The following is a 24577-nucleotide window of genomic DNA, read 5'->3' as shown; positions in this document are numbered from 1 at the left end:
CAAAAAACAATGTGTATGCCTTAATGAAAAAAAATTTAATATTTTGCCCATTTGTCAGAGAGAGACAGAGGGAGCAACAGGCAGAGATAGAAGCAGGCTCCCCACTGAGCAAAAGCTGGATGGAGGACTCTATCCCAGGAACCCCAGGACCGTGACCTGAGCCGAAGGCAGGTGCTTAACTGACTGAGCCACCCAGGCATCCCTTAATTTAAAAATATTTTATTGCTTAAAAACACTAACCATCATCTGAACTTTCAGCAAGTCATTTTTACTGAACAAATATAAGTATGCATGTAACAAATAGAATGAGGAAAACTCTGAAATGCTGTGAGCATTACCAAAATGTGACAGAGACACAAAGAAACAAATGCTCTTGGAAATGGTGCTGATAAGCTTGCTTTACGCAGGACTGCCACCAACTTTGAATCTGTAAAACACACAGCGTCCACGAACTGCAATAAAGCAAAGCAGAGTGTGATGGGGTATGTCCACAAGGGCAGAATCATGCTGCCAGCTCAGACAGGTGGACAGAGTCTCTCTACTGGGAGTCCGGTCTCACTGAAGCTGTACAAAGTGTAGGGAGTCAGTGTGGAAAAGTAAAATTTTCCCCTTTGTAAAAGAACTGGGTGTTCCAGGGTATCCTTTAAAAGCAAGAGCTCTGGGCTTTGTTATTTAAATGAAATAGCATTTGTAAACCATTTTCATCCCGTGCTTGGCTGCTAGTGAGTGCATAATGAATGACAGGTATTGTTATTTTTTTAACAGGAAGGACTAGTCAGAATCAGAATCCATAATGAGAGGGAAATGAGCAGGCTGATAGCCTATAGAATAAAACAGAGGGACTGTTTAGCTGTTGGGACTTCCTGTTCTCCGCCCAGCTCTGAGTCTGGCCCTCAGAGACATCAGTTCCTATTTGTTGGATGGAAGGAAAGAATTACACAAGTCCAGGTAAATTAGTGGGTGGGGGGATCTGAGCTGATGGTACTTTTCCAGAGGGAAAGAATGACGGAGACACCTGGATTCTTTTTTTCTTTTAGATTTTTATTTATTTGACAGAGAGAGAGACAGCAAGATAGGGAACACAAGCAGAGGGAGTGGGAGAGGGAGAAGCAGGCTTCCCACCAAACAGGGAGCCCGATGCCGGGCTCGATCCCAGGACCCTGGAATCATGACCTGAGCCAAAGGCAGATGCTCAACGACTGAGTCACCCAGGTGCCCCAGACACCTGAATTCTTTAAAGTGAGGGCTGCTGGGCCCTGAGTAGCCTTGCTTGGTTTCCTTATTTATACAACGAGTCAAACCACTACCATACAAGGTTATTATGAGACACTCTTGACAATGCATGCCTAAGTGCTTCATTAATTGTCGAGCACAAATCAAATATTAGCCACTTTAATCAAGTGGGACAACCACCTAACAGATCCTTGAGGTGTGACAACTTCAGTGTTGGGGCTGAGAGGAAAGGCTTCCTGTCCTCAGGCACTTGCTGTATTGGCTTTATCTTTTGGGTTGGCTCTTGCGTGCTAGAAACATCTTCATACTATTTGCTGAATGGGATATGAGTGCCTTCAGAAGGCCTGAGTGCAGGTGGGTGAGCAGGGCCCACCAGGTGAGAAGCAAGAAGGGCCCACATTGGTGGGTAAGACAGGGTGCCCCTGAGCCCCGAGGGCGGCGCAGAGCAGAGCCGCTCCAACCTCCCTCCCTCCTCTCCACAGCATCCTGCGCCTCATTTATTGTTAATGCTGTTTCCACAGGCTCGTTTGCAAATAGCCTGAATAAAACATCAGAGCGGGGAGGGGGCAGTGCTTGCGGTCTTCCATGACTGCCTCTGCCTCCCGTCCCTTCCCGCCTTCCCTTCCCTCAAGTTCCTTCTCCCTTCATTACTCTGATTAACAGTAGCGATCTAATTGGCTTGTCCTGAAACCCCCAAGTGGGACTCACAGGCTCTTGCAGGGACGGTAGGGAGGACGACTCAGACAGGTCCAGCCTTTGTGTTTGCTGTTTTCCTGGATGGATGAAGGAGAAAAGCAAGCGCTGAGTTTGCAGTCTTAGAGAGGAGATCCGGGATCGCATAGCGGCTCTGATTTCCCCCACCCAGGGAACTGCCTCAGCCCACAGGAGGATGGCGAGGGCTCGGCGGCGTGGAGAGGACCATTCAAGCCCAGTCGTGTGCAGCCCCCAGGCTGCTCCCGCCGGGGTGCCAATCCAATCCAGCTCGAGAGGCAAAACCCACACAGGATCCTGAGACCAGGCCCATGAGGGAAGGCAGAGCCAAGAAGGCAGAACCTGAGCACAAACCTGAGTCCACACACCCAGGTGCACAGGGAATACGGTTTCTGTTACTTCTTGTAGCTTAATTACTGATTCTCCTGATTCTTGCAGCAACCACACTCTTGTGTTTTTTCTGATCGCCCTCTCGCTAAAAAATGTATCCTTTAGGGGGGCACCTGGGTGGCTCAGTGGTTTAAAGCCTCTGCATTCGGCTCAGGTCATGATCCCAGAGTCCTGGGATCGAGCCCCGATGTGGGGCTCTCTGCTTAGCAGGGAGCCTGCTTCCTCCTCTCTCTCTCTCTCTCTCTCTCTCTCTCTCTGCCTGCCTCTCTGCCTACTTGTGATCTCTGTCTGTCGAATAAATAAATAAAATCTTTAAATATATATATATATATATATATATATATATATATATATATTATTTAAAACACTACCATGGAAGCCTTGCCAGCTTCTAAAACTGCCATGTCTTTAAGATCATTTTAACCTGCAAATTCCGCCCAGACGCTCTCTTATTTTTATAAATTTTCTGTTTGAGAACCTGAGCCTTTTAACCTGTCAAGTTTCCCACAGTCTGGATTTTGCTGATTGCATATTCAAGGAAGAGTTCAGTATGTTCCAACAAGCACTGTATTTCCAGCAAATTAGTAGCAGGATCCAAAGGCTTGATTAGGCTTACGTTTGATCTCTTTGGCGAGATTATAGATGTGGTGCGTTTTTCATCGGGGGGCACATAGTATCTGCACGTTGCCTTTATGTGATGTTGGCAGCTGTTGATGGTTAATGCCTAGATCCACTCATTCACTGGGGTGGCAAAATGGTGATGTTTCATCATTTCTTTGTCATTTATTGTTGGCATACTTCCACAAAGAGATGTTTCCTCTCATCTACAATTTGGTTATCCGGTGCTGTAATTCACAAAGGAAAGACAAAGCAAGTGATCGATTCTTTGTCTTTATGTATCAGTTTTCAAGCTATTGAATAAATGCTTCTCATCCTTCAATAGTGATCAATTAAGTTTTTTCAGATATCATTGGGAATCTATGGCTTTAAACATATTTGATAGATTTAAATACATTAATACAATTATTTATCCTACTAAATATAAATTGTGCCATCTTTGGCCGTGGGAGCTTCTACGGTTGGTTCCCGAGTGCTGTGAGCACGGCCCCGTTAAGTCTCTGATACCTTCCCTGCTATCTGGGGTGACAAGGCTCATCTTCCTCTGCCCCAGACCTGAAACCAGCCCTTCCCCCAAAAAGCTCTGATTCTTTTTAGTGGGATATGATGCTGGGGGTTCTCATTGCTAATTTGCTACAATATCAGTCATTGTTTTTAGTCCTTTCAGTGGACAGACCTAACGAGTTAAGAGGGGGAAGGGGAATCTATAGACAGTTCTATAATGCTTGTTCTGAAAATGTAAGCTTGTTCAAACACAATTGGTATATTAAGGAATGGTTTGAGCCTAATACAGATTTTGTGTTTGGCTATGGGTGATTTCATATACAGGAGAAAAAAAGAGGTAAAGGCAGAAAACTGCACCCAGCCGATCCGAGCTGCTTAAGAATACACAAAACAGTGGAAAAAATCTCAGGAATCATCTTTCCAACAACTGAAGAGGAAGCACATCTATCTACAAAGATCTTAAATCCAAACTGCCAAATCCAGCCCAAGTAGCACCTTTTTCTGCCAAGTGTGAGTGGCTGGTTTGGTGGTTTCAAATATCTACAGTTTCGAGAGTTTTCGGCTGTCAGGTGCAGATGAGAAAGCAGCAAAAGAAATTCCAGCAATGACACAGAAGCTAACCGAAGAAGCTATGCTCCGGGTAACATTATCGATGGTGATGAGACAGGTATCATTTCTGCATGTCTCAGAGGGCCTCCGTCTCAAAGGCAGGAAAGCATGACCCAGAATTTAAGGCTACAAAAGATCTTGTAAGTCTTGTGTTCAGCGCCAATGCCCAGCAGAGGATAATGAGCCAGCCGCCCACAGCAGGTTTTCCAACTTTCTACCCAATGTCCAGTAAGTGTCCTTTCACCACTTTACAATAACAAGCCACACCTTTCCACTGCCCAATTCCGCAAGCGATCTTCGGGTCCTTTCCAAGGCAAAGTGCCATATTTATTGTCATTATTTATGTATTTCTTACCCATTTAACATGTATAGAATTATGCTAATGTCAGTCCTTTTTAAAAAATTGTCACTGCTGAGGTTTTGGAGGGTTGTACCCCTATTCCTTTTTTTTTGCCATAAGCCTTGTGGTTTTCATCGAGTGGTTTTTCGTACGGCGGTAATTCTTTGGAGCACATATGTCATGTTCTACATGCACACACCTCATGAGTTCATACTGACAATTCCAATTCTGTTTCAAGACTGTTAGATTTTTACTTGCTTAACATCATCTGTGGTACATCGCTATCTCCTTTCCTCCCAGCCCAAATCCTGGTTCTCAAGGATGCAGGGCGTGATAGAATATTCCATAATTACTCGTTTGCTTTATCTCATCTCTCACACACAAACAGCCTCAGAATAATAGTACAAAAATTGTGACAACCTATATAATTACAGAGAAATCTCCCAGAGAAGAGTTCTGACTGGTCACTTTCAAGGGTTGGCAGTGGAAAGACTGTTCTAGGGCCCCCTCGAGATCTCATCCCAACCCCGTTGCACTCACTGCTATTGGATTGAGCAATTCAAATTCAAGTGCTGTCCTCAAGCTGGTCTACTGGACTTCGGTCAGATTCCTCCTTCCTCCTTCAGCTTCCTCTGATTTACTTGCTAATACTGGGCAAATCTTGACGCTATTGGTGGTTTGTCCTGCCTACTTGTGTTTTGGGGTTGGGGGGGATAACTTGTCACTTAAACTTGTTGTAAATGTTGTCCATGGCTGCTTAATTTTTTGCTGTCTAGCTGTACCATCTGTGTTTGTGTGGGAATTCTGGGAGATTTAAAAACCAGGTCATTGTCATTGCTTTCTTCCCAGAATCCCTCATTTGATAACCATTTCTCATAGTTGGTCTTTGAATATTGACATTAATTTTTTTTACATACATACAGATGTTTTACATTTTTAGTAAAATCTGTTTGATCTTCCACTGTTATTTTTATGTGTAAAAAGTCCTTTGCCCTTTATATGTTACATAAAAACCTTTTTACAATTTCTTATGATATTTTAAGTTTCAGTGTGTATATATATACTTCTCTCATCTATTTCAAAGATTTTTTTAATTTATTTGACACAAAGAGAGAGCAAGTGAGCACAAGCAGGGGGAGCCGCAGAGTGAGAAGGAGAAGCGGGCTCCCTGCTGAACGGGAAGCCTGATGATGCTGGCTTGCTCTCAGGTCCCTGGGATCATGACCTGAGCCAAAGGCAGACAGTTAACTGACTGAGCCACCCAGGTGCCCCCATCTCACTCATTTGAAATTATTCTGCAAAATATTATGAGAGGAATAGCTAAATTAATTATTTGCCTCCTCAAACATCAAATTTCTCCAAATCCATTTGTTGACTTTCTAGTTTCTCCTTTAGTATAGATCAGATATAAATATCAAGGTCTATATGTAGGCTATATCTTCTTAGTATGTCTATTTTTGTAATTATACCAAAATGCTTATGTATTTTTTTATTTCATTTATTTCAACTTAAAAGTATATTTTAAAGTCTAGGACATGTCCCTCCTCACTATTTTTATTTTATTAAAAAAACAAGCTTAGTTGCTTTCACCTACATTATTTCTTAGCGAATTCCAGCAAAGTGAAAGTCCAAAGTTAATTTCTTGGGCAACCCATTGGTTCTCTGACAATTTCCTTACTTAAAATGTAATCATGTCTACTTGTTTGACCTCTTTCAAATGTCGTGTAAAATCCCAAGAGGTCTTGTCCATGGTTGCATCATTGCATCTCAGAATCAGTTGGCAAGGCTCATGATAGTTTACTCAAGGCTGGGCAAAGAAGTGTTGGGGAAGGGTTAGGCCTGATAGTAGATCTGCTTAGTAGAGAGGTAAGATTGCTGTTGAGATGGAGGATGCCATCTGAAAGGCAGGATTCAACCAGGCAGGCAAGACTTCTCATGACAAGAGTTTTAAACTTTCCAGGTGTGATTCAGGAAGGTGCTCAATGTTGGTAAGTCCAAGATAGAGAAGTTCCATCCATAGGTAACCAAAACCCAGCACCAATCTTCAGTTTGGAGCAAATGCTTCTTACAACCACTAACCCATATTTGTTAAGAGCCAAGTGGAGTTAGGACTACAGTATGAAACCATGGAACAGAACAAAGCTAATGCAATCACAAGAATGCTAATCCATGATCTTGATCTCTGGAGGTGGCTGAAACCAACTAATTTTCACCACCACAGGCCAGCAGTAAGGATACATCATATTTGCATTCTAGAGTTGATTTTTTTCCTAACTACGCCTTTCAGCTCTGACCTTGTGAGGTGAGGCCTGGATGTTTATAAATGCCTTCTTCTGTCTTTCTGAGATAAAAACAAAAACAAGACCAAAATTAATATGTCCAATAAATGGGGTGTAAAGACTCCCATCTTGTAAATAAACTTGGAAACATATTTTGGAATCTCTTCTACAAAACATCAGCCGAGAACCATAGTTGAGATTAAGTAGATTTTATTTTATGTGCAGCCCATGGTTTAAAGGAATAGGAGTCACATAGTAAATTTCGGCCTTCAGGAAGACGCCGAGATACTAAATAGGAACAGGCAGCTCGTGTCTGTCCACAGTGAATCCTCTAGTAACACAGGCCTGTTCATCTGCCCCAGTGTTTTTCCCTGGGTTCCAGCAGTCAGAACCTTTAATATACCTGCAAGAAAGCACATTAACTGATACTCTTAGCAGAGTCAAACTTAGAGATTCAAGCACTTGTTACGATGACCACTTCCTTCTCCCTCATTTTGCAGCCCAGAGAGGAGGCCTGTAGGCCTGGGGAGGGGAAGGGACTTGCCTGGGAAACTTGTCCGCAGAGAAGCCAGACCCGCCAGGTCATTGCTGAAGATGGTGGCTGCTTTCACAGATTTCCCCCTTCTTATTTTACAGATGGACCAGCCACAGGAGACTTCCCTTTTACAACAGAACCAACCACAGGAGAGTTCCCTTTTACAAGGGAGCCAACCACAGGAGACTTCCAGACCAATTACCAAGGGATGTTCTGAGAATCCTACTGGTAAGGAAAACATCAGGCCCGCCTTCTTTAGGAAGACCTTCTTTAGAAGAACCAGAGCTTATGAGTGGTCATTTTTATATAAACTGCCCATAAAGCTCTCTCAGAAGGTGCAGCCCTATAAACATTCCCAAATAGAGCAAACAAACAGTGCATTTTAATGATCTAAAGAAAATGATGATGAATGATTTTAAGTGAGGAGGGCTGCCATAACACTGTAAGTAAAGTCAATACATTACTGAGTCCATGAATTAATTAGTGTTTAAATAATAGAAATGACTATCAATTACAAAACATTACTGCAAATTACTTACTGTGCAAACAGCTTCTTTTGCGATTATTAATAATTCTAGCTACTGATTTTCTGTAATTGCCAGCCACCGTCTTCCTTTGGGTGAACAGCGGAGCAGAGTTGGACTGCAAAGTCAAGTTCCCACTCACCCCAAGAAAAGTCAGTTGGTACCCCCCATCCCCTTCTGCTGACCCTTTAATGCAGGCTTGCTTCTCAGCCCCCATTCTCTGCTGTCTGAGAAACCTGAGAGGCTGTCAATTGGTATTTACTCCTTATGGTCAGAACTAGCTTTAATATTAAAATCAAACATCCAAGAAAATGTCTGAGGCAACATTTTCTGTTTCTGAGCATGATTTGACCGATGAAATCCTTCCACCTTGTGTGAGCAGCTCCATAACAGTGGAGGGCAGATCTGGCCGGGGAGTAGATGACAGAGAGCGTTGTGATTTATTAGAAGGTCTGGGCTGGTGGTTTAGAGGATCAGAGTTCAGGCCCCTACTCTTCGATAACCTCAGTGTGGGATTTGGGATGAGTTATTTGACCAATTTTGAGGTTTTGCTCTCCCCATTAGAAGAAATAGACTGTGCTCCTTGTCATCTAGTTCATGAGGAAATGAACGAGGATTATAGCTGGTGCTTCAACCCCAAATAAGGCATATGATCAATGAAGAAAATCTTTGCTCTCTCTTTTCCATTTAAAATAGTTGTGCGTTAATTCTCGGGCTGATGCTGATGGGGTCAGCCACCTGTGTAAATGGAGCCCGAGGAATTAAGGTGCAGCCCCCTGATGTTCTCTGCCTTCCCTGTCCCCTCTGAAACTCACACATAACATCATGTCCCACCCCATGGAAAGCTGGCACTTCCCGAGAGCTCCAGGTGGGCAAGCACCATCCTCAAATGTTAACTGGGTTTTCTCTTTCAGTCCCTTCAGCAACCCTATGAGGCAAGTCACTTTTATGCAGTTATTACAAAGAAAGAAACAGAGACACAACAAGGGCATAGCCACAGAGCTAGCAAATGACAGAGCCAGGAGATCAACCCAGAAGGACTCTCCCACCCGACTAAAACATCAAATACACAACTAATCTCAGAATGAGCTTTGACCCTGCAGCCCTGCCTTCTTTCCTATTCTGCAACCGGGATCTAATAACTTAGAAGGCTGTGGTCTCATAGCGAAGGGGCCCTCCAAGCAGAAACCTCTGCTTCCCCCAGGAAACTCTTCCCAGCACTCTCGCTTTTGTGGCACCCTGGGCCCACCCTGTTCTGGCTCTCAGCTCAGGGACCCCACATGGCTGGGAGCTTCTGGAGGACAGGGACAATTCAATGTTGGGTGAGCAGGCCTTCACCCAAGGTCTGCCAACCATAGGTAAACAATTATATAACTAGTAAGTCTTTCTCTCGTATCCCTCCAACATATGCACACAAGGACTTAAAACCTTCAGGCTCCCCCAAATCCCAGAATGCCACTCCAGAACCCTCTGACCAATGGCCATTTCCATACCTGCCCTCCAAGATGGCTGCTGCCAGTGGAGGTGGGAGATAATGGGGAGGTGCGGTCTCTGGGACCTTTTAACCCATTCCCCTCAACACCTTTCTCCCCCAGGATGCTTGATATCTTTTTCCAGACCCTTCCTCCAGGGGGCTGGTTGGCATAGGCAACAGATGGAGTCCCTGAGAGCAACAGGAAGCTTCTCTCCTCCTCAGTCCCATGCTTACCCATGGCCTGCCAGCCTCCCCCACCCTCATAACCACACCCCCCTGTCTTAAAAGGTGACTGCAATAAAGCAGGAAATATAAAGCAGAAAACCCATATTCTTTGGCTGATCAGTCTTTGAAATAAATGCTACAAGGTAGAACAGAAATAAATTTATGAACTATTCGAGCTGCTATTCCTCGATTTCAAAGTAATCCAATCATGGGGAAATGTCAGTTCCAATTGAAGAAGAAAACAGACTTCAAATGTCTGGCGTTCCCCAGCCTGAGCAATCACTGAGGTCATAAATGCGGTGATTGTTTGAGAGCCCCTGCAAATCCTGTGCTGGGCACTGTGGCTGTGGCGTTTGTGTAGGTTCTGTGAAAACCTTGCACTCCTCAGCATGCACACGCTCTCACCTCTTCTCCAACGCACCCCTCCACCCTCCCTCAGAGGGGTGTTGATATTTCAGCCCACAGGAGGTCTGTAGAGCTTAGACTCCAGAACACAAAGGGACAGAGCCCACTGTGCTATTAAAAGAAGGAACCGCTTTGGGTCCTGATGGCAGAAGGCAGACTGGGTGGATGAGAGGCCTCCAAGGCATTCAGAAAATTCACTTCAATCAATGGGAAATGAGTCAGAGGGGCAGCAGGCAGCCCTGGAGCCTATCAGACTAGGCTTCTTGTGGACTGGTGAGGGCTGCCAAGGCCTCTGGGAGGAGTGGCATGGGTCACTTGACCTGCTGCAGGAAAAGCAAAGTTCTGCTCCAAAGCCCCACTCACCCAGAGGGACCAGGAAAGGACAATGATGCAAAATGCACCAAATCTTGCTTTTGCTCGCTTTCTGAACATCTCAGTGAATCTCTGACGTTGGGGTTAAGGCTTTGTTGACTCATCTACCATGGGAATGTCTGAAATTTCTTGGCCAAAAATCTCTTTCCTTTCTTTGCAAATTAGGTAGATTCTTGGTGGTTCCTTATTATTCTTTGCCTCTTTGCTCGCCAGTTTTCTGCACAATAGACCACACTTTCTTTTTTAGAGTCCTCTGACTCTTTGCTCCCAGACACTACTGTCACTGGGTGTTTCTCTTTCTCCTTGAGTCCTTTTCCTTGGTCTTCTTTGAAGACTCTTGTTCTTTTGTCCTTGAATGCAGGTTCCTCAGAATTCTATCTTCCACATTTTTGCTCTTTACTTTCTCCCTAAGAGTCTCTGTCCAGACCTATGTCTTCCGTGATCACCTGTATGTTCACTTATGGCCCAGGTGAGACCTTTCCCAAGCTCTAGACCCATGTCTACTGGATCTCTCCCTTGGGACACCTCACAGTTGCCTCAAATTCAACATAACTCAACATACCATCTCCCCTCTGTGTTCCCCATGTCAGTCAATAATTACCCAAGGAAGAACCCTAGACGACTTTCATAAGTAACTCCTCTTTATATCTACCAAGTCATAGCAAATCTGTTCTCTCATATCTTTTGGCTCTGTTTTTCTCCATCCTTATTGGCATCATCTTTGTTCAGGTGACCATAAGCCTTCTCCTTATAGCTACAAGAGTCTCTTAAACACCACTCCATTTGTAGTGTAGCCCTCTTAGTTAGCAGTTGTCACAGTAATGTTGCATATTGAAAAATCTCAATATCCCATAAAAACAAAAACAAAAATGTTAATTTCTCTCTTGTGAGTGTGTGGGGCAGCTGAGCAAGCAATGCTTTAGGCTGCAGCAGCTGGAGTGGGTCTGCTGCACTTGTCTCCTCTCATCCTCCTGGGCCCAATGAACTGGCCAGGGCACATTCTTTGCAAGGCAAAGGTAGAGGTACAAAAGGGCAGTGGGAAACACCCAAGGCCCCTTAAGGCCTGGGCCCACATGCCATTGGCCAAAACAAGTCACATGGCCTGACCCAAAGTGAAAAGTTGGAGAAGCACCCTCTGCTCACTATGAGGTCATGGCAAGGGCGTGAATGCAGGCATGAGTATGGGAAGAGCAGTAAGCAGCGGAGCCAATAATGTAATCCACCACTGGCCCACTCTAACCCATTTTCTACCCTGCAGCTAGATTTCTGATAGGCACATCTGCTTTGTAACTCCTCGTGGTCCTGGAAAGAGAGTGTAAATTCATGGTGTGACTCTATTCTCTCTCTCTTCTCACACCACCAATTGCTGTGGTCCTGCCACATTGTATTACATTTCTGTCCAAAATTTGTCTGAACTTCAACATAACAAAACACATCATCCTCCCCTTTGTTCCCTACTCCTTAGCTACTATGCCAGAGATAATCATACATATGCAATAAACTGCTTATAATGGGGATGCCTGGGTGGCTCAGTTGGCTATTCTCTGCCTTGGGCTCAGGTCATGATCCTGGGGTCCTGAGATCAAGCTCTGTGTTGGGCTCCCTGCTCAGTGGGGAGCTTGCTTCTCCCTCTGCCTCTACCCCTCCACTCCGCTCATGCTCTCACTCTCTTTCAAAAAAAAAAAAACCCAAAAAACAAACTTGTAATGGATGATTACCGCATCAGAATCTATTTCTGAATACAAATTTTAATGTCTTTGTTTATTTTTAACACAAAATTAGATAAGTTTGGAGTAACTCTGTATATTAGAACCATAATTGTTCTGGTCCAATTGATGAGAAGATTAGTCTGATAAGCATCTCAGACCTAAAGAAAAAGCTTGCTTTGTACCGAATGGAAATCTACCTATTTATGTATTAGCACACTGAAAAATAAACAGCGTCTGACATTTTTGAGACACACACCATTGGTTGCCAATCCAACAGCTAGTCCCCTTCTTCTGTTTTAGCAGAGGGGCAATGTGCTCATCCCCAGAGGGATGACTCCTGATTAGTCTAGGTCAGTTATGGTATCCCATTCCTCTCTGCTAGGGAATAGCTTATGAATGGGCATGTGACCTGACTGGCCAGTGAGATCTGAGGTGAAGTCTACTGGCTACTCATGGGAAAGTTTTCATGTCTGATGAAATAGAGAGCAAAAGGAAGAGAAAGGGGGTCCTCTTCTGCACGCTCACCCATGTGCTTGGAATATTGTTCTGTAAGGACAAGATTCTTGGAACTGTGGCCTCCATCTTGCCATCACAAGGGGAGATATGGCTGATCTCCTGAGGAAGCCAGAGCAGAAAGATGAGAGAGTCTGCATCTCTGCCGACCCTCAGCTGCTGCCCCCATGTTGGAGCCACCTACCTCTGAGTTTTCTGTTACAGAAATAATTAAATAATTAAATTGCTTAAGCCGCTCATCTGCAGTTATTGCATAATTTGCAGCTGAAATACACGCAAATAGCTTTGAAATTTACCCCAGACAACCCCAAATTTGTTGTTAGCAAATATCAGAGACTTCCCATCACTCCAGTCTATTATTTAACATAGTTTTCTTCAGGCCTACGATGTTGTCACAGCTGGCTTTTATTGACTGCAGCGGCTGATACGCTAGAGAACAGTACTCACTGGCATGAGGAGTCTGCCACTACTTTTGTTTATTAATCCATGTTCCAGTCAGTCCTCTCGGCTTTCTTGTTGTGTTCTCTGAGTCCTCAGAGGAACCGGGAGTTGTGGAGCTACAACATCTTCACCTGTGTTTTGAGACTTGTCCTGGGAATAATTTACCAGAGCAAGAGAGAGAATAATGCAGTCCCCACAAAACAGTTCACGTGTCCAGCCTTGGAACCTGTGTGTGTTTTACTTTACATGGCAAAACTGACTTTACAGATGTGATTTATGTAAGGTCCTGAGATGGGGAGATTATCCTGGAGTATCTGAGTGGACCTCCATATCGTCACAAGAATCCGTAAGAGTGGAAGCGGGGGGAATACAAGAAGAGCATGAGATGGACACGTGACTATGGAAGAATGAGCAGAAATGAAGGAAGGGGGCATGAGCCCAGGAATGCAGGAAGCCTCCGTAAAGGGGAAGAGGCAAGGAATGGGATTCACCCTGAGAGCTTCCAGAAAAGAACACAACTCTTCCAACATAGTGATTTTAGCCCAGTGAGACTTGTTTCAGATATCTGACCTTCAGAACTGTAAGATCATAAATTTGTGATTCATTTGCGGTGATTTGCTGCAGTAGCCATAGGAAACTAATACAATGCGTTGGCATTATTGACTGTGAGACTGAACACCTCTGGTTCAGGCACATGGTTGGGTGGTGCCTGACTGAGAGAGAAAATGATGAACTAGAAACTCAAGCCAAAGCCAGAGGGGCATCTGGGCTTAGCAGTGGAGTAGATGTAGTCAGGGAGTGTCAGGGAGTTCATAGTTCTCAAGGGAAAAGGAAACCCCCCATGAGATGTAAGGTGCACAAGCCCACATAGGCTTAGAGTTCTAAAGCGTCCTTTAACATTTGAGAAACAAGGACCTTGTGCGAGTGCCCAAAGCACATTTCTTGTGTCCTATGAGCAGCCCTGTGTGTGGTCAGTAAGAGTCTCGACCCAGGTCACAGGGGGAGAGTTTTCTCAGACTCTGACCCATGGGAAAGATGCCAGCCTTTTCTTTATCAACAGCAACAAATAATGGTCCTTCAGTCAGCAAATAGGAAGTAAGTGCCAACTCATGGCATTTTCTCCCCCATCTAGGTAGGCTCGGACTGCTGTAACAAAAATACCACAGGCTGGATTGTTTGAACAGTGAACATTTACTTCTCACAGTTCTGGAGGCTGGAAGTCCAGATCAGAACACCAAGGTGGTAGGGTTATGGTGGGAGACTTCTTACTTGTAGACAGCCAACTTTTTGCTATGTCCTCACATGGCAGAGTGCGAACACTGCTCTCCTCATGTCCTCCTAGGGAACCAATGTCATCATGGAGGCTCCATCCCTATGACTCTTCTGAAACTAACTATCTCCCCCAAATCCCACTTCTAAATGCCATCACACTGGGGATTAGGGCTTCAACACAAGAATTTGGGGTGGAGAGACACAAACATTCAGTTCATAGTATCCCTTTGAGTTCCTTTGGGGAAGACAGACATTAAAGCAAAGACAGTGAATACATCTATAACACTGAATATAAGTGTGGTGAAGGAGGAGACTCAGATACTAAAAAAAGAATAGAAGAGGGAGCTAAATTTAGATTGGAGGGCCAAGGAAGGTATTTTTTAGGAAACTGTATGCAAATTGAAGATAAGTGGGAATGTATCAGGGACCAACTGAGGGAAGGGAGATCCAGGCCCAAGGGACATCATGTGCAAAGGCCCTGAGACAAGAAAGGAAGTGGGGAGTTGCTGTTACTGTTGTATAGTATAGAAAGGAAAACAGGACACAAGAGAACCTGGTGCCTTTTAAAAGCCTTGGGTGATTTCAGGCTAAGGTTCTGTCTTCCCTTTATCAGGTTTTCTGTGGCATGAACTACAAGCGCCCATGGACTGAAGAAACACCAGCATAACTCTTAAGCTCCACAGTCCCAAGCAGCCTGTGGCTGTCCTCTCTCTAGAGGGTACAGAGTGAGGCTGAGGGAGGGCACCTCCCTGTCATTTCTGTCCATCTTTCTTTCTGGCCCAACTTCTTTGCTGTGACCTCTGGAGATTTTCTAAATTAGAATCATTACCTATATGGGGAGCCGGCAATGCAAATCAAATGAGAGGCTGCGGCAAGCTAATGAAGGCCAACGACCCCAGGATCTAATGGAGAGGAACAGCATTGGTAGAGAGAGAGGAGTCCACAGCACCGTGTGCTGCTTGGAGCAGGGAAAGAGGTGAATTTGGGATTTTTATTGTGCTCTACGAGGCAGGTAAAATTGAAGTATATATCTTTATTTCCATTTATACCTTGCTCATCCCTATTGACATAGATCCCTGTGTATCTATGTCCATCTGTATCCATATATCATTGATCTATATATTACATCTGTAATCTGTAGATTATGTCTGTACATCATCTATCTGTATCCATATCCGTGTGTGTGTGTGGCAAGGGGAGGCATATGATAGTTATATGTCTCAGGTAGGCGAAGGATGTGGCCCAGTTAATCATGCTTTCCTCATTCTCATCTAAGCATCAGGAGATGAGGTCTTAAAGGTCAGAAGATGATCCTCAGAAGGAAATACAAAAGATACTTTGGAATGGCTCAGCAAAGTGTAGAAATTCAAAATAAGGTAAAGAATTAAACAGATAGCTAATACAAAAAAAAAAAAAAAAAGAAAGAAAGAAACATTTTGAGGGCGCCTCAGTGGCTCAGTGTGTTAAAGCCTCTGCCTTCAGCTCGGGTCAAGCCTGCTTCCTCCTCTCTCTCTGCCTGCCTCTCTGCCTACTTGTGATCCCTGCCTGTCAAGTAGATAAATAAAATCTTTAAAAAACAAAACAAAATATTTTGGCCTTTTCTGTGTCCTGAAATATAAACATCTTATGTGTATATACACTTAAAAACTTTGATAGATGCACATAACATAAAACTAAGCTATTCATTTAAAAATCGTGTACTGAATGCCTGATATATGCCAGGAACTATTCTATGAATAGATCTGGATTTTCACAAAATTGTATGTGTGAAAATCCTAGGTAGTTTCTGACTATCACTTAATTCCAAGTTTTGTGACAGTTTGGGAAAGTGGTTTCACTGTAACTGGTAAGCCATCATCCTCAGAATCTATTTTAATGGGTTTTCCATTTAGGAACTCAGCTCCAATGCTAGTAGGCTCTGTTTTTGTGTTTCTCCTCTATTTTAGTGAGGTTTCAGATTCTTGGTTTTCTAGTATTTCATTCATCCAAGGAATGCTAGTGAGTGTGCCCATGAGGAGCCTTGCTAGAATGAGGAAGATGTCAATCAAGGTTGCAACTCTCAGTGAGCCAACCACTGACAAGGAAAAAAAGAGGATCAGTTTTCCCCATTGAGCAATTTTAAGAAAAGCTTGGAGGCCCAGAACTGGAAAACCACTGACACAGGGTAAGTCAATTAAGCTTGTATTTTCTCAGCTCATCCAGTTTTGCTAGTTGCGTTTATTGGTTAATTTTTTTATGAAAATTCAGTCCTGAATTTTATTCTCAATAAGTTAATAGATTTTATTTTTATATCCTTTCATGCTGGCACATAATTCTTTATGTTCATAGATCAATATTAGGGGAAAATTTCTTTGCCAAGTAATGATCCATGCAGTCATAATAAAAGGAAAATATTTCAAAGGTTTTCAGAGCCAAAAAAGAATTACTACAGATACAGGGTCTATAACTGTGTTGCCCAAATGTGCCACCAAATTTATTAGCCATTTGCAGCTCTTTCATGATTAAGAGTGAACCTCTTGGTGATTGGAGCCAAAAAATAATCTGTTGACTGTTAGAACTAGAAGTATCTTAGATATTATGTAAATCCAATTTAGGCACTTAGGAATGAGGAGACTGAGGCCACGCTTATTGATAACTCCTACCCTTTCAAAATATTCTAGGTCAGGGCCATTGATTTCATAAATTACACACAGGATTCTTGCTTAACTGCTTGCTAGACCCTTCACACCAGTCTAAAATTGCATCTTGAGAATGACCGAGGCCGAAAGAAGTTAATTTGTGTCAGATGATATAGTTATGATAGAATTTCAAGCCGAGGACTAATTTTCATGTAACCAAACAACATCCACAAAATGGAGATAGCAATTCTTCGTCTGCTACATCGTTAGGAGGACTAAACAGAATAAACTGTGTGAAGTCATTATATTTATCTAGAATTCCTTTTTCATGTGTAATTTGTCTAATCAAAAAGGCCAGTTTCTCTCGGGCATCTAGGTGGCTCATTCAGTTAAACATCCAAATCTTGATTTTGGCTCAGGTTATGATCTCATGTGAGGTCGAGCCCCACATCAGGCTCCATGCTCAGCTGGGGGGTTCCCTCTCTTCCTCTCCCTCTGCACATCTCGCCCCACCTCTCTAAAACAAAAACAAAAAATGAAAAATGAATCTTTAAAGAATAAAAAAGGTGAGTTTCTCAAATCACCGGAGGGCAGATTTACAGGACTTCAGGAAAGGACTGGAATCAGGGACTGGAATCCACCAGGGCTCTCTCTCCATGTCTCCACTCAGGCTCTCCCTTTACAACTGGTTGATTCTTCTTTAGCTGCAGACAAATCTCTTCTGCTTTCCATAGATCATGGTCACTCAGCTGACCTGCGGGAGAGACTGAATCTCTGTTTCCAGCGGGCATTCTCAGGGAAGAGACTTTATGTGGCCATGGTTAAGTGTAGACTAAGTTCCTGGGTGTGTTGGGGGTGGGGGATAGAGTAGAGACAGCAGTAGGGTCACCATAAGTCTGGGAAATGTCCAGGAGTAGGCAGTTCTCCCCAAGGGAGAAGAAAAATCACAAGAGGTAGAAGATATGACATGGGTCCATCTGGGTAGGGTTCTAAAGCTTCCTTTAACATTGTGGAAACAAGAACTTGGTTCTCTGATGACTTTTCATCCAGCTTCCTTTCTCCACCTCTTTTTTCCTGGCTGGTGCAGGTGTCCAGGGTGCATCCCTTACACCCGTCCTGTGCGTGGTTCTTTGTGTGATTATTAAGAAACTGCCTTAGTCAGCTTGGCTGCTCTAACAAAATCCATAAACTAGTTGGCTTATGAACAACAGATTTTATGTCCTACAATTGCAGAGGCTGGGGTTCAAGATCAGAGTTCCAGCTCAGTCAGGTTCTGGTGAGGACCCTTTTCCTGGTTGCAGACTGCTGACTTCTCACTGTGTCCTCCCAAAGTAGAAAGGGGCAGGGGGCTCTCTGAGACCTCCTTAAGGGCACTAATCCCATTCAGGAAGCTCCACCCACAAATCACCTCCCAAAGGTCTACCTACAAATACAATCACTTTGGCGGTTAGGATTTCAACATATGAAGTTTGAAGGAACACAGACTTCCAGTGCATAACAGGACCTCAGTCCAAGTTGCAGAGTAGAGAGAGGGCTTGGACTCCAGCCCACTGGAGAGATGTCAGTCTTACTTTTACAACAGTAGTAAATGATGGGGCATTCACTCAACAACTGTGAACTAAGTGCCAATTTACTGCATGGTGTGAGATGTTGGGGATGCAGTGTTATACAAAATAGTTATGGCCCTCATCTTCTCCCTCTAAATTCTTTTGGAGAAGATGGGTATTAAACCAAAAGACAAAAAATAACTATATAATAACATGATAAATGTGATAAAGGATGAGAATAGGATACTAAGAATAATGAAGGAGCACAATTTATATTGGAGGGCAGGGAGAGGTAAATCTCAGGAAATGATATATAAAATTGAGACCTGAAAGATAACTAGGAATTAATTAGGGAAAGATTTGGAAGAAGAGACATCTAGGCCTAGGTAACAGCATGTGCAAAGGTCCTGAGGCAGGAAAAGGGGGTTTGGGGCCTTCTTTGGGCACATATCATACAGGATATGATTCCTGGAGGTAGGGAGAAATGGTACACAGAAAAAAAGGACTGGCCATTAACCTAGGAGGTGTTCCCTATTACTATAAAACAGTGAAGACCTGAGAGTTTTATTGGAATCTCTATCCTCACATAGGCAGATTAGTTATATAATTAACAACCTTACCCTGGGACTTTTTGGAAGCTATTGATACAAGCAGTACTATGCAAGCAGAGAGTGACATTCTACAGGCTATTGTAGGGGACTCAGCTGTGGTAGAAGAAGGTGGCAGGACCCTCTAGACTCCAGGACCCAGCTCTGGGCTTGTCACTGGCTAGGTGGGGCAGTGGTTGCCAATTTCCTCATCAGAAGTCAACAGCAGGTTGGGGTTTTTGTCTCTCACTTCTTTTCTCTTCATGAATGTGGAGCAATTTATTTCCAAATGCAAACTATTCCTTATACCGCATTGTAAGAGGGATGCTACTGGGTTAGGGGCAGGAAAATGAGGTGATCTAGTTCCTTGATCTCCATCCCTCCCTCACTCAGTTTAACTCCGCAGTTTTCCAACAAGGTTCAAAGTGAAGGAGATTGCTGGCAGAGCTACCCGGGGTGGTGGTGGGGAGGGGGTGGCAAACAGTAGCCCTTGGGCAAAATCCAGCCTGTCACCTATTTTTTGAAATAAAGTTTTATTGGAACACATGCCCATGGGTTTACCTATTGTAATGCCCATGGGTCTACCTATTGTCAATTGCTGCTTTTGCTCAAATGGCCCACAAAGCCTAAAATATTTACTCTCTGGCTCTTGAAGGACATTTGCTAACCTCTGTATGTACCACAGATTGTCCATAAATTACTCTGTCAATGATCATTTCACCCTAAAAAGCTAGGAACAAGAACCAAGCAAAAGCAATACCTGTGAAATTATTTTCTTCATTTGAGAAAACTGTTCAGTACTTCAAAAGCAAATGAGAGAGAAAGTGGAAAAGAGAGAGAGAAAGGAAGAAAGGAAGGACGGAAGGCAAAAGAAGAGAGAAGAAAAGAACTGTCTCCATCTGATCTCATTCTCTTATTTTACTAAGGAGAATGTGGAAGCTGGGAGGTCACATGTCCTGCCCAGTGGAACATGGGTAATGACCCGACTGCCTACGTCATGAGCGCTCCCCATACCCAGTAGGGACTACATCAAAGTGCTACCATTTTTCACTCTAACTTCCATTTGGGGTGCTTCTAAAAATGACACATTTTCCTTACTTGGGAAGTACAGGTGTTAATAGCATACAAACCTGCCCTTTGGATAGTCCGAGAGTTGCCTGGGTCTCTGAGAATAGGCCCTTTTCTCTCTTTCACCATGACGCAAAGGAGGAGGAGGGAGTCCATTCAGGGACCCTGCGCCTGGGGTCAGGGGTGGCAGTGTTTGGGCTAGGCAAGTGCAAGCCATGACAACATTTGATTTGTGGCTTCCTTGACTCTCCACACTTGTCTGCAAACATTAGTCAGGCTTCTCAAACAGAGCTGATGGGTCTGAATAAATAATTTCAAGTACAGCTCACGCCAGCTTTCTGAGAGGAGTCAAGTGGAGGATTATTGGAGCTTGCCTTCAGCATATGCCCCCCGCTCCTCTCCTCTGCACATGTCAGCAGCTGGGCCTGCTGCATCCACATTCATCAGTCCCTCCCGTTTCCTCTCCTGTTTCCTTCTCCCACACTGGCAAGGGTCACACGACCTCCAAAATAGGTCTGGCCAAATTGCATGAGGCTAGACTTCTTGGCAGAGTATCTGTTCTCTGTAGAACAAGCTGCAAGATGGAATCTGGGGCTGGGCTAATTCCCTCCTGGTTAGAAGGTGAGTGACCCCGAATGAGGGCAGCCTCACCCCAAGTGAGTCTCATAACTCACCGCCATTATCTCTGTTCTACTTCTCTGCTCTGGCTGCCCTCCGCCCCCCACCAGCAGAGAGACCATGGCTCTGAATTTTTGACCAAGCCCCTAAACCCCCTAAACCATCACACCCCTTTATGAACTCCCAAATGTTCACTTGACCCTTTCAGTTTATGGTTATTTCCGTCCGGTAGTTTTTTGTTTTTTTGTTTTTTTTTGTTTGTTTGTCAGGTGATTTGGGAAGAAGGCCCCCCTCTGCCCCCATGCTGGGCCAGAGGGCATTTGAGGCTAAAGCAGTTATCCTACCCCTCCCTCCATCCTCCCTGGCTCTGGGCTCACCTGACCTTGCCCTTCAACAGACCATGATCCCGACTCTCCAATATCCTTGCTCTGCTTGCTCCTTTGAGCTGATGCTCCGGTCCTTTTTTGCTTTCAAATTTGCTCCAATGGAGTCTCTCCAGACAACAGTGTTTAATCCCTCAACCTGTCCTGCCCTTTGCCACCCAATCCAGATCCTCTCCATAGTGATCTGTTTTTTTCCTAAGCACTTATCTCCTTTTAACCTGCCGTGGAACTTACTTATCTATTATTTATTTATTATTCTCTTCCCCTACCAGGATCCAAGATTCTCAAGGGCAGACTTGACTACCTGTTTTATTCACTCTGTCCCAAGCTCCTAGAGTAGGGCCTGATACGTGCAGACACTCAGGTCTGTGCGGAAAGCATGAATAGATGCCCTCAGAGTTCCTGTGACAATGACACAAATTAGACATACCCTCTTTTCTTCCCACCTCCTACCTCCTTCCCATCTTGGTCCTCACTACATGGGCAAAGCCAACAAACACAGTAAGACACAGACTATTCAGTTCATGATGATAGAGAAGCTGGGTACATTAGCAAAAGCAAAACTTTCAACCTTCTCCTCCTCTGACCCTGGGAGCTTTTTACACACGTTGATATGAAATACTCAGGACCTAACAAAAATTTTATGGTTAGCCTGGAGACTTGTTTGTATAACAAGGAAAATAATTTCAGACCATATATCCCAAGTGTCTAAAACCTCATTTTTAAATTTCTCTACCTGTGTTCCATTCCACAGAGTAGCACAAAACACAGTCTTACCAATTCGGTTAAGTTTGGTCAATTCAGGGTTACTTCCTTAACCCACTTTCCCTGGCATGGGCTGTGTGCCGAGAGAATGAACAGAGTTTTGAGATATCAAGAGTTGGCTGTAGAGGTACCTGCACAAACTGTCATTTCCCAAAATGCCCTTCCTTTGGGGACCTTAGCAATTACAATTCATACTGGACCCATCAAGGGCATCTTCTTGTCCCAGTTAAGAGACCAAATATAAGAGTCACACTTGTGCCACTCAGTCACAAGAGAGAAGGGCTTGGCTGCCTAAACAACTAGGGAACCTGCTGCTATTTCTGGAGTACCCCCAGAACCCAAGGACTGGGGACAGCAGTGCACAGGTCTGAGAGTCCCTGCCCTCAGAGATTACATTGTCGAGGGAAGAGCCACATTGTAGGCACAAAAACAAAATAAATTAAGAACGGGTGACGTGGGGTACTGTGAAGGGAGCCAGAGGTGGAAAGTTCTGTCGAAGACATGACATTTGAGCTGAAACAGAATGATGCGAAGGAAGCCACCATGAAAAAATCTGAAGGAAGGGATTTTCAAGAGGAAGAAACAAAAGTGCAAAGTTTCCAAAATAAGAATGAGTTTGTTCTGTTTGATGGAGTAAAAGAGGACTGTATAGCCAGGGTGTAGAGAAGGAAGAGAGATTGGAGAGAATTGCAGGAGAGATGTAGCTATGGTCATATCAGCTGTGAAACACTTTGGAAACAAGCAAAATTGATTGCTGGGTGCCCTTCCTCTAGCACCCTTGTGGTTCATCTTTCCCTGTCTATAAACTATGTTGCAGCTCTACCAGGATGTGTTATCCTGAGAGCCATACAAGTGATTCTTGCGCATAGAAATGCAAATTGTATCCAACAGAGAGGCAGGTGTTTGTTGCCTTCTAGGTATTGACTAGTTTGGTATCTGTATTTATTTTCAGCTCTCTATTGTATGTGTGTGATTTTGAATCCTCCTCTGAACTAGTGGTAACATCTTACTAGTTCCCTCATTAATAGTGACATGTTCATTTAATATTTGTGTAAGAGTTGAGATTTTACCTTCAATAAAATGGAAACATTAAACTCCTTTCTATTCTTCCTCCTCTGACCACTTTCTCTTGTTCTCTTGTTCTGAACAGTCACACATCTTGGAGTAAGTCAGAAGCAGATGACACTCTCTTCCGTGTACAGAGGAAACAACTGGGGCTTGGAGAAGTGAATACTTACTGTTGGTTTGCTCACTTCTGTTCTGGTTTGCTCACATAGACAGGAGAGGAGTGCCACACCTATGGGTTCTTTAGGGAATGCATTGAAGTCATTTTGGGAATGGGAAGGACTCTATTCCCAAAGATATGAATGTCCTGCATTGCCCAAAATCGTCCCCCAAAAGGAAGATATCCTCTCCCAAATACCATGATCACCCCCAGGGAGCAAAGTTGCACTTGGTGACATTGATCCACAGAATGTGATGTGGGGTACTGTGAAGGGAGCCAGAGGTGGAAATGGCTGCCTGGGGGCTTTAATGACGGCCCCCAAGAATCCTGCTGGGACCTAGACAAACATTCTATTCACTTACCAGATCACTAAATAGAAACTAGTTTTATGGTCATATTTCCCCTCTGGCATGCAGAAATGTTTATAGCCTTCAATAAAGACTGCTCTCTATTGAGAACTGAATTGAGTATATATTGTTTTAAACCTCAACATCTTCCAATAAGATTTATATTCTTGTTTTGCTTAAGATTCACATTTTAATGTGGCAATAAAAACTAGTGAGATTGTCTCATTGTAAAAGATGCTATTTAGTTAATTATCAGGCCCCACGCCACAAATCACAGTATTGGGTTTCTTGTACCCAGAAAGACTGTTATTTCTCCTTCCCCTCCCATGAGTCATGTGGGTATGAGTTGTTCTGATGAGCTGCGCTGAGACTAAAGATGGTGGGGAGAGAAGAGTGGAAGGAGGTAACTTCCCTGTAGTGTGAACCCCCCTACCGAAAGCCCGCCATGCATGCATTAATTCAGGAGGCAGTGTAGTCAATGGGCAGTGCCGGATCTTGAATCTCAGCTCTGCCACTCACCAGCTCTGCCTGTGACCGTAGACACATTATTTATCAACTCTAAATCTCTAGTCCCATATAGGTTATAATGGTGTTGTTTCAACCTCCTGCCTTTGTTTTGAAAATTAAATTAGGTAATGGGTTGAAGGAGACTGGCAAGAAAAGCAGGTCATGAGTGTGGGATCTTTCTTTAGTAGAGGCTGACAGCCTTGAGAAGCATCCAGCATCATGTTCCTGACACTTGCCCAGGGTCATCAGAACTGCGGACAAGTATCCAACGACTGGAAGGAGACAAGCAGACATCAGAACTTTGGAGATTCAGATGAGGGTTTGAGCAGCAAGAAGCAAGGTCTCAGGCAAGGATCGGGGCCAGATGAGGTCAGAAGCAATGGAGAAGGGTGATAGACACACAGGTAAAGAACAAGAATGGGGCTTGTTATTAAACCAGGTTACTTCTGAGGGATTTCTGGGCCAAGGGCAGGAAGCCCAGAGACTTCAGGTTATCAACAAAGGGCTGCCTCCCTTGAGAAGGAAAGTGGGGTGGGCAGCATCGAGGACTGCCAGGAGAAAATAAAACCAGTCAGTCCCTCTGCAGGACCCTTCGGCAGAGAGCATGGTCTTCCCTTGAACAGACTTTGGTTTCCCACCTTGCCCATGCACAGGGCAGCTGGCTGGTGCTGGGGGCAGCCCTCACAGTCTAGGGCAGGAGCTGTGACGAATCAGTGATTCTAACGTCAGCTCCAGGGGAGCCTCGGGTGCCCCGACAC

The 24577-nt window shown here is 44.1% G+C and overlaps 1 long non-coding RNA gene across 2 annotated transcripts; it reads left to right on the top strand.

Moving 5' to 3' along the window:
- The first annotated feature begins 882 nt into the window (after positions 1 to 882).
- LOC131835368 (uncharacterized) lies at positions 883 to 23171 on the top strand. Of its 2 annotated transcripts, none has more exons than XR_009355157.1 (4): positions 883 to 948; positions 3781 to 4293; positions 7321 to 7447; positions 22891 to 23171. It is a non-coding gene; the product is annotated as an uncharacterized LOC131835368 (long non-coding RNA). The 2 variants fall into 2 exon arrangements; XR_009355156.1 differs by lacking the exon at positions 22891 to 23171 and adding an exon at positions 7822 to 8330.
- Positions 23172 to 24577: the final 1406 nt, after the last annotated feature.

The sequence above is a fragment of the Mustela lutreola genome, chromosome 7 (genome assembly GCF_030435805.1).
Source record: "Mustela lutreola isolate mMusLut2 chromosome 7, mMusLut2.pri, whole genome shotgun sequence".
Taxonomy (NCBI): domain Eukaryota; kingdom Metazoa; phylum Chordata; class Mammalia; order Carnivora; family Mustelidae; genus Mustela; species Mustela lutreola.
This window is presented reverse-complemented; position numbering and strand designations above follow the sequence as displayed.